This window comes from Cavia porcellus, unplaced genomic scaffold (genome assembly GCF_034190915.1).
Source record: "Cavia porcellus strain 051 isolate PalLab524CR breed Dunkin Hartley unplaced genomic scaffold, mCavPor4.1 scaffold_14, whole genome shotgun sequence".
NCBI lineage: Eukaryota > Metazoa > Chordata > Mammalia > Rodentia > Caviidae > Cavia > Cavia porcellus.
In genome coordinates, this window is record NW_026947497.1 from 33,910,187 (window position 1) to 33,920,717 (window position 10,531).

Sequence of the window (10,531 nt, forward strand, 5' to 3'; positions counted from 1 at the left end):
GAAGAGGAAGATCAAAGAGCAAAAGCAGAAGCCAAAGGAAGAGGCAGAGAAAAATGGAGAGGGAGATAAAGGAGAGAGGAGGGCCAAGGAGAGGGAGGGGAAAGAGAAATAGGTGGGAAGTTGATAGGGACCGGGAGCCAGGGATAGGGCTGATAATGAGGTGGTCGGTCCCCTGTTTCATGTTCTCCCCTTGATATTTAAATGTCCCCTGACTGAAGTGAGTGGAATGGTACTGGGGGATGAACGGGCCACCTTAAAGCCACCACCCCAAGACACCTGGGTTCTGGTCCTCTATAGGGCCCTGACTGCCCTGCACCAACTTCTCTGAAGTCCAGGGACTTTAAAATATCCACTCGAGTCAGCTCAGCCATTTCAGGGAAATGCATTTCCATCAAATTATCACTTCTAGCAGTGATAGAAAAATTAATGATTTCTTGAAGGGACTATTGTATTTAAATATTTCAAGCCTGTTGGTGTGATGTGTATCAGCCAGAGAGAAACATATTGACTTGGCACTGCAGCTAATGCCGGCTTTTATAAATATCCTGTCAGATAAATAATGACTCTCAATGGATCCAATATGATGTACAGTTCTAAAGCAAACAGGGTTTTGCCAAGAGGCTCAAAGGAAACTGCCACCACAATAGCATGGGTTGAATAATGGAAGTTTCGTTTATCTTTTCTACCAGAGAAAGGAGGAGCAGACACCAAGGAGAAGGTAGATTGATTCCTCAGATTCCACAAATGCTCCAAACTTTGAAGGCCTCCAACAAGGCTTCCAGAATATCAAAGAGCAAGCAATAATTTGCATTTGGAGGCATCCCCCAGGAAAACAGGGTGATTCCTGCTGGGACACACATTCGGCTGCTTTTGGCTGAGGGGAGGCGAGGACCTGCGAACCGAACACTGTCATGTCTAGGGCATTGCAGACATCCTGCCGTCCACTTTATCCCTGCGGTCCCCCTTTTCTTGCCTTCCTCCCATGACCTACCCTTTTATCTACTCCCTTTTGCATTAGAAAACAAACACCATTAGAAAATGTGAACCCTGGCTTTCTCTTCAGAGTTACAAGAAGTACTTGGTGAAGGGTGAGTATGTGATGAGATTAAAAACCACTGGATGGAGAGAAGATGCTATTGTCTGTGGACTTCAATTATCCATAGGCAGTCAAGGACTGACCCTGGTACACTGGCAGGCCCTCAATTCATCTTCAGAACACATTTGAGGATGAGAAGTTACAGGACTTTAAAATTCTAAATAACCCCATTTAGAGAAAGCAGGCAGTGGCTTACCCTGGACTCTTCTGACCTACTCTGGCCTTTAATGCTGCTTCATTTTAAAGCAATTGAGAATCTCTGCTCTCTAACAAATAAATGAAATAGAAAGATTAATTAAAATATGGAGCAGAAGATGCCCTAGCAATATTTCATATGAGGATGCAGCAAAAAAAACCATGCAAATCAACAGTAATTTTAAAAGCCTCCTCTTAACTGAAACCTTTGTGTTAATAGGGTAAAATATCACATAGCTTTAAAAAATTAAAATCTGACTTGTGAGCTTACTATTGCTGTACTCAATTTCCTCAAGTGAGCGAGCCATCTCAGGGCTCCTGCTAAGAATCCTTCCAGGCTAGCAGCAGTAGGAAAGGGAAGTCACCTCCGCCCACATGTCTGGATGTGTGTTTATGACTGAACATTTTTCCCACTTCCCTAAATTCTGTGACCTTCAGTTTACAGTTAACTCGGGCATCACCATGTATGGACAGTCATGAGCCCTTTAAGGATGGGCACACACTATGAGGACACATTCTAAGACATGCATCATCCGGTGATTCTATCCTTGTGCAAACATCATCCGGGGACCTACACAAGGTTAGATGAGACGGCCTGCTGCATGCCTCAGTTACATGGCATAGCCACCTCTGTGGAAGCATCCTGTTGTTACTGGCAGCCTAGTTAGTTAGAAATATTATAGGCAGTGAGACAGGGCTAGGTCCTCCAAAGAGCCAGTGCAGAAGCCCAGATACCTTGCACCTGGGGGTGGGGGGAGACAGACACCTCCTGCTGTTGGTCCAATCTCAAGACAAAAGGCAAAGCAAACACACCCACACCGTAAGGACTGATATCCTAAATAGTTCCCTATCATCATGAGGAAGCCAGGAGTCACCATTCCAACCTCCTAGGCAAGAGGCACTGCTCCCTAAGAACGCCTGCTTTCTACATGACTCTCTTCCCCATTTGTCCCCAACTTAATTTTACCTGAATTATTAATTTTATCGGTTAACTATAGTTCTGTCCCACCTTATGCCCATCTGCCTTGTGAGTTCCCAGTTTTCCCCAACTTGAACCCTCTCACCCCATGATTTTACCCTATAAAAATCCCTGGAAAAGACAGAGTCCCTGGCAACCCGCTCAGGGCTCCTTGGATCTCTCTCAGACAGAAGCTTGCTTTCTCTCAATATATTCTGCTCTTAGTCTCCAATGTTCCTAAAAGTCATTCTTCGATTTTAGAGAACACAAACTTATACGGGACATAGTAGGTTGGGAGTTTCATTTCCCTATATCACTGTCACTAACAAAAATGTCACTGTGCACATGTCTGCATCCATGTTCACAAGGTGTTCCGTGACTGGCAGCAAGTGGGATCCTGAAGAAATTGGGACCCACAGCTTCCCAGGCATAGTTGCAGTGTGGAACTCAAGGGACACTGCTCCATCACACGCAAGTGACGCAGAACAGACCTTGGGTCTCAATCCCAAACTTGAACAGTGTCGGGAGAGAAATGTGGACATACAATTTGCCTTTGAGTATTTCCTGTTTGTGAAGGAAATGGCCCCTGCTTCCCAGGTGCTTGGCTCTTTGGATACGTTTTTCAAACTATAGGAAAAAGCAGAAAACAGAAACTGGTTCTTATTGAGGGAGGTCTCCATTCACCTGCCTAACTGAGCTCAAGTTGACATTGCCTTTAAGCCTGTGGTTATTTTCCTTGGTGGCCATTAAGTGTCATCACACAGCCAAAATACCCTCATAGCTCCCATGAAGCTGCTGTTTCAAATTTTCACTGTCTGCGTTCCAGACATGAGGTTGTCATCTACTAGGAAAGACTGCAGCCCTGGCATCTCCCACAATTAGGGAGAAGAACCCTGATCTAAGTAGGATAAAGGGACATGGTTCTGATGGAAGCTCCACAAGTAGCCTCTGGTGACTGCTCGGTGACCATGTCCCCTGTGTTTACTGGGACTGAAGCCTACCTTGCCCTCCAGCTTGCCTCTTGAGGGCTTAAACAAGCACGCTTAAGAGACATTTGTTTGAAGGTGAGCAGTGTCATGCAATGCGCAGAGTCCGTAATCCTTTTTTCCTTGTTTCAGTGATGGTACAACTCACCCTGGTGGCCAACCACCATGTCCTCTGATGTTTGAGGTTCTGCTGACATCTACAACTGTGCTTCCCTTGCTCTTTATTCTCTGGCCTTTGCTACATCTCTAAAGGAAGCTTAATTTCTGCAAAACATGACTGGCAAGCAGGAAAGCGTTTTGTCCAAAAACTAGAAAGACCAGCCCTAAGGGAAGCAGACACAGCCAATCATGGAGCCACTCTTTTGGAGCTGGTCCTATGCCTTTACAAACTTAAGATTTAGCAGTGAACATCACAGGCAGGGTCCCTGTCCCTACATCCTCATTTGAAGGGAGCACAGGACACAAATCAAGAGTAAAAAAGAAAGCCAAAATGCACAAGATGGTCACACGTTGTGGTGCGCTCTTTACACATTGTTCTGCCACAACCACAAACAGGTCACAATTTTGTGCAAGGCCCAAGGGCAACACACTGAATCCCCTGGTCCCTCTGCAGTAGCTTCCCCACTCTCAGAAAATGGTTTTACTGCATTCTTTGCAATGAGTGAAGGGCTGTTCTGCCTGTCATTCAGCAGTAGGAGCCCCCAGGCAAATGAAGTGACCCCTGTCTTTATATTCAAAATGCCATAAAGTAGGGCTTACTATGTTATTTTCATCTAAATTAGATTTTGTTCATCCCCAAGTATAGAAACCACTAGAGTAATAAGTATTAAAAACTCACAATTTGATTTACTTCCACGATTCCCCCTCATTCCCAGAGACCATTCTCAATTTTTCTACCAGATATGGGAATACCAGAACCAAGCGCTTAGAAGGGTTCTTTCCTGGTTTCCTAGGTCTTTATAGCTCTTGAAGTATTTTATCTTTTCCTTCAAAATGTTTGCAGACTTTGCTGTCCCCCACTAACAACCTAACTCTGACCTTTATACTTAACTTTAAAGTGATTTCCTACTTGCCTTCTTGAAATTCCTTGGGTTATGACATTATTTTCTAACTTGGGTAAACCACTAACATTTCCTCTATCATGAGCCCCTAAACCACAAAGGGCCCCCAAGGAGCCTAACTCGCAGTCACATATTATAGCTGCTTCTCTTTGTTCTTCTGCAGGGTCCTGCTGGCAGCTGGCAGCAGCCCCAGAACTGAGGCTGCTCCACAGACCCTGGGTTCCACATCCTGCTTGTTTCTCTCTGGCTGCCTGTAGGTTTCTTACCCAAAGTGAGCAATAGAGTCTCTGGAAACCTTTTCTACACCAGCAGGCAAGCCTTTGAGACTCTAAAAGGGTAGCGTTGGAGAAGGCAAAAATCTTCACTCAAAGTTTTCAGCAGGAAATGGAACGTCTCCAAAATGGTGCCGCCGCACAGTTGCTGGACAAAGGCGACAGGAAGAATCACCGCATGTCTCCAGAATCCTTCAGCGCAGAGCAAGATTTCCTTTCATGGCAGCTGTAGATGGCATTACAAAACTTTACATCTTTGTGAGCACTGAACAAGTCTTTATTCTCAAATAAAATATGAAGAACGTTAAGGATTCTACACAAGAGCTTAAAATGTATGGAAATGTTCCTGCGAACCAGACAAGCTATTCAGCATTTCAGCAACACACAAGGGAGAAGATACAATCATCTATTCACAAGAGAAGCTCCATGTCTGCCACAATTGATCTCTAAAGAGAAAGAGCCACAGCTATGATCATTTATGCTTAAAAAATATTTAAGTATTGCCTAGTAGATGCACTGGACTCCAGAGAGAAAACCAGGCCATGAGGACCCTGGGCTCACCTTCAATGCATTGATAGTCAACAAAACTTGCACAAACAACATGAGCAGCTTTAGTGCAGGCCTACGAGCACTGTGCCAGGGAAGCAGAGTCAGGAAGAAGATGAGTTTAGTGGTAGGTAAAAGGATTTGCTGGAGAGGCAGAGAAGGAGCCTCAGATACAGGCTGAGAATGAAGAATGTTGCAGGACAGAGGAATTAGGTAAGGCTTCATCATCTTCCCAACATTATCTTCCATCGCTGTCTTTCACAAGCTTCCAACCCCTACCAGGACACTGAAAACACCATTTCTTAAACACATTCTGTGCTCTCCAACCTCTGAATACCTCCTCACATTCAGCCCCAGATGAGTTACCCCAACCTCATAGCACCAGATCAGAGACAACCATCCCACAAACCCCACCCAAGTTGTAGCTCATGAGCAAACCAAATGAGTACTGTTATTTTAAGTCACTCTAAGTACTGAGATGGTTTGTTAAAAAGTATTAAATAATCGGGACAATTCATCTAGATGACCTTCTTTTTATCCTTCAAGATGTCAAGTTTCATATTTCAAAAATGGAAAACTCTCTTAGATTTTTCAATATTCATAACACGTCAGTTTGGCCAGTTAATTAACAGGCTATTTCAGTGTTGTTTGAATCTCTTTCAAAAGCTCAAGGTGGATCCTCAGTTCAGCACAATAGGAAGTGGTAAAAACTCCAGGAGGTGGAGCCTAAGGGAAGGAAGTTAGGCCATTGGAGGGCTTCCTTAATAAGGATTATGGGAGTCTCATGTCTTCCTCTTTCTCTTTGCTTCCTGACTGCCAAGAGGCGAGCAGCTGCCTCTACCATATGTTGTTGCCATGGACTCAAAAGCAGCAGGACCACAAACCATGAGCTGAAACTTCCAAAACCGTGACACCAAACAAGACTTTCTTCTTTTTAAGCTCATTCATTTCAGGTATTTGTTACAATAACATAAAGCTGACTACCACACTCCTCTTTCTGACTGAGTCACAAAAATGTGTGGGATTCAAACTGCATCTCACCAAAGAGTCTCTGGGTAGGGATGAGTCTGGTTAGAATGTGAACCTTCCACCCTACTCCAGCAAAAGCTGCTCATCTTCCGTCTGTTTTCATATCACAAGTTCACCCTAAGAACCCATTTAAATGAAAGATTATACGACTGTAAAATATTTGAAAAGTATTGTTCTATAGTATTAGTCTCGGGAAACCTAAGCCGTTTCCTCTGCTAGTAACTCTGATTGCATTTACAAGCCCAGGGTGCAATGGCCTCATCCTTTTCCCATTTCCAGCCACCACTAAACTGAAGCCCTCGTTACCTTTTCCTAGCATCTCTCATATGCTGGACATTTTTGCTTCTACCTGGGATACCTGGTACATGAAACATAACTTCTGCTGCTTTCAGAAGCTCCCTCCACAAGCAACAAACCAGTGACACCTGCTTGGAAAAATTCCTCCCAGGAGTCATGGATGACATTTCTGGGAAAGATCCCAGAGTGGCACATTGGAAATTAATAAGCGAACCAAACAAATGGCTCCGGTGGAAGCTGCAGCCTCTTGCTCATTCAGCAGAACTGTGTTGTCAGTGTATGACCTACCTGTCTCCCTGGGCCACTACTCCACACTGCTGGAGCCATTTGACATTATCTCTTATAGGATGAGTCTTGCTTTAGACACTAGATTCCCCCAGTGTTCCAGTCAGCCATGATGTAGTGACATTTAGGTTAGAAATACAAGTATTTTGTATTATAAATGACCTTTGTTGGTCTCGTCTTCTTTACAAACAGATCTAGTGACTGGCCGTGACCGGGTGCCTGTTCTTACCAGTTTACAAGAACTGAGCCCCAGCCCTGCTCCTACCCCAATAATCAGCCTTGTGCTCGGTGTCTTCTAGCCAGAGCCCAGCCATCTTTCTCATCACTTAGCCTGACACAGGCTGACAGTGATGCATGCCTTCCTGAGAGGAGCATCTTGCCACATCTCAGACCCCCCACCTCTGTGCTCCACCTCCCTGCAGAAGTACCACCTGTCACCTCATGCTGGCCCCCTCGATGCTGGCACTTCTCCAATCTGCCACACTTTTCAGCTGTGTCACACACAATGCAGGCAGACTGCTCCGATCCTTCCGGGCAGTCAGTCTCTCAGGGTTTGCCCCACCAAAATAGCAAGATGGAGTGAATTTTTCCAAGGATGTCGAGTTTTGTTTTGTTTTGTTTTGTTTTGTTTTGTTTTGTTTTGTTTTGTTTTGTTTTTAGAGCTGCTGGAGCAAAGTACCAGAGACAACATGACTTAACAGAAATTTGTTACTGCATTACAGACAAGTTGGAATCCTGAGATCAAGGTGACAACAAGATTGACTCCTTCTGAGGGTTGTGAGGCCCCAGGGCTCTCTCCTGGCCTTGGAGCTACCATCTTCTCACTATATCTCTGCACGTCATCTTCCCTCCATGAGCCTCTCTGAGTTCTTCTTCTTATAGGAGCACATTGAGTTAGGGCTCAGACTAATGACCTCATTGCAATGATGCCCAAAAAGACCATTGCTCCATGTATGGTCACAGTCTAAATTAGGACTTCAACATGTGTATTTGAGAGTACCAAATTCATCCCACAACAGATGTCATTGCTCCAGATTGGTTTGTCCTACTTTTTGCCTAGGTCTGAGCCTAAAAGAGCCCAATTCAACTTCATGTGGAATGAGGAAACCCCAGCTGACACCTAAACAGCACCCATAGCTAGACTTCAGATGTGAACGCATCTTGTGGGCTGAGAATATGCACCTGCCAAGAGTCCATCTATACCTGCAAGACAGATGGAGGGGGCTCAGGGATTTGGGGTCAGAAAACTGACCCAAAGGATGGCTGGCAGATGAGTGACCACTGGCCAGAGAGAAAGCTCTGTGTTGTCTATTGGATATTTCTTGTAATCCCTATAAACTCTTATCCCATGGGGGGAAATAAGCTTCAAATTAGAATAGAAGACATTAATTTTTCAATGCTTTTAGTTTACTAACATAGAGCAATGCTACCTTGGTACTTGGCTAATAGAGAATACCATTATCCCTGTTTACTCACCTGAAATAGCGTGTCTGGGTACAGGGATAGCTCGGAGACCACGTGGAAGCCTTGACAACCTGGCCTCTGGTGCATCAGCTAGATGTGGCATGAGTGGCAGCGTCTGGTAGATGCATAAATGTACTTCAAAGGCAGGCACAAGAGGGCAGTGTCCAACAAGTGCCAAATGGCGGGGATCATTTATGAGCACACAGATACTGCATCTTGGAAATGGTCATAAATTATGGAGGGAGACAATTTTGTAAGGCACCAAGTATTTTATAACAGGTGAGAATAAGAATTCATAAAATTTATATTGCCTTTAAAGATAACTGTGTTTTGTACCTAACTGGTAACTAGGGCTACCAAAATCACATTTAAAGGATTTTCTAAAAGACTGAGGTTTTTAAAAGGGAGAGGGGATTCCTGATAGGTTGCAGCAATTTCAGTGTGGCTTTAGCTAAGTCAGAAGAGCTATAATTGAATGTTAGTATCTATCAATACATTGCCTCCCAAAACACCGTGTTAAAGGGAGGCACACATGTGTCTCTCTCAACATTTGTAGACCGTCATCTCCATTTGGGCAATGGAATTCGTATCAGCAAAGTCACACCCACGTGGCTTAGTTCACCCACCTGTGCTATTCTGAGTCCACTGAAGAAGACTGGGGGGCTGGGGATTTAGCTCAGCGGCATAAGCGCCTTCCTTGCAAGTAGGCAGTTGTGAGTTCAATCCCTGGTACCGATAAAAACGAAAAAGACCAAAAAAAAAAAAAAAAAAAAACACTGAAGAAGACTGGTCAGAGCTGGAAGCTGTTAGGGTCACTCCATTTGTAAAGACGAAATTCCTGGAAGAGGGGACACATGAGCCCCAAAAGATCCCCAGCAACCCAAGCACTGCCTGGATCAACTGCATCCAATCCTACAGTCTCACTGAGCCCCACTGACTCTTAACTGTGGCCCGTACTAAAAGTCTCAGCTGCTTGCAATGAATCTATCAACCAGGGTGGAAGGCTCACGACTTTATTTTCCTCATTGGGAAGTAAGTGAGGAAACCAAGGAGAGAGGGTAACAGAGGGCAGAAATCCGGAGGCTAAATTACAGGTTTATATACCCATGAAATATTATTAGCCTTGTCAAATTCCTGCCGTGCTTCTGCATTCTCTCTATTTAGATTCTTCCACAGCTTCAGTGGGACCCCAAGCTCTATGCTTGGCTGCCTCACGAAGTGTTGTTATTTAATAGTTGATGCATTCTACCCAGCTGTGGCACCAATTCCCCACAGAGGTTTTGCATTAGTTTAATTTTTCAAAGCTTTGCAAAAACTGTCTACTTTAACAGAAATAATACACAGGGATGGGACATTTCGTCAAGATTGTTTTTAATAAAGCTGTGACTCACTGGTGATAGCAATAGGACCTCCAGTTCAACCTCCTCAGAGCTCCAGTCTGGTAAAGGACTGCCTTAGTTCAAGAGCCTGAGAGGCACCCAGCAAATACCAACTTCCTTCCTGCTCAAGGTGACTACACACGTGGGCTTGTGTCAAGCATGGTGCATACTTTCAAATAATGTCCTTAGTTATATCTCAGTGTTTATATTTTCAGACCAAATTATAAATCTGTACAGAGACCCTTCTTGGCTGCTGCCATACGGATATTGCACTCCTCTGGGCTGTCAGTTCGATGGTCGCCGGTCATTAGGTAGAGATCAGCAAAGGAGCTGCATCCACGGAAAGAAGGGAAGCTGCCTCAAGATTAATCTGGAGCCTGGGGAACTTAGAAGCCACAGAAAGAAGACAAAAGCAAGCTCAAGTCCTTGGAGTGGACTTGTTTTCCTCCCTGTATATTCTGACTTTTAGGACGAAAGATACAGGGGACCAGTGGCACCGAACTCTAAGGGAGAGAGGGGTCCTTGCCCTGCACCTTCTAGTGGATGTGGCCACCAGAGGGGCTGTGGGAAGACAGGGCAGAGAGGACAGTAACATGGAGACATTTTTGTCTCTGTTTTTCCAGTGACTAACAGATACACACCAGAGTGTGCAGGTCCTGTCAAAACACCCCCACTCGCATGTAGTTGTTCCCTTTTTGCTGCAGTGACACACTCGTGCCTTGAGGCTTAAGGATGGTAAGCACCCCCAGGCACTTTGCTGCTCCTTGAAATTTTCATACATCTGACCACACCTTTGTAATTTGCCTCTTTGCTAAACCATCCCCACACTGTCCTTTAAAAATGGCAGAAAAGCAAGGGAGGGTGGCATTGAAAACCCTTATTACACCCATAAGTACAATGCAGATGCCCAGGACAGATTTTTATGCATGAAGCGATGGTCACTTTACACATTTGTGGCCAGTA

The 10,531-nt window shown here is 44.7% G+C and overlaps 1 long non-coding RNA gene across 1 annotated transcript; it reads right to left on the reverse strand.

The window, feature by feature from the left end:
- Window positions 1–246: 246 nt before the first annotated feature.
- Window positions 247–9,285, reverse strand: LOC134478685 (uncharacterized). Its single transcript, XR_010051465.1, has 3 exons — window positions 8,816–9,285; window positions 8,202–8,304; window positions 247–4,794 (listed from the first exon to the last, which is right to left on the reverse strand). It is a non-coding gene; the product is annotated as an uncharacterized LOC134478685 (long non-coding RNA).
- Between the last annotated feature and the right edge of the window lie 1,246 nt (window positions 9,286–10,531).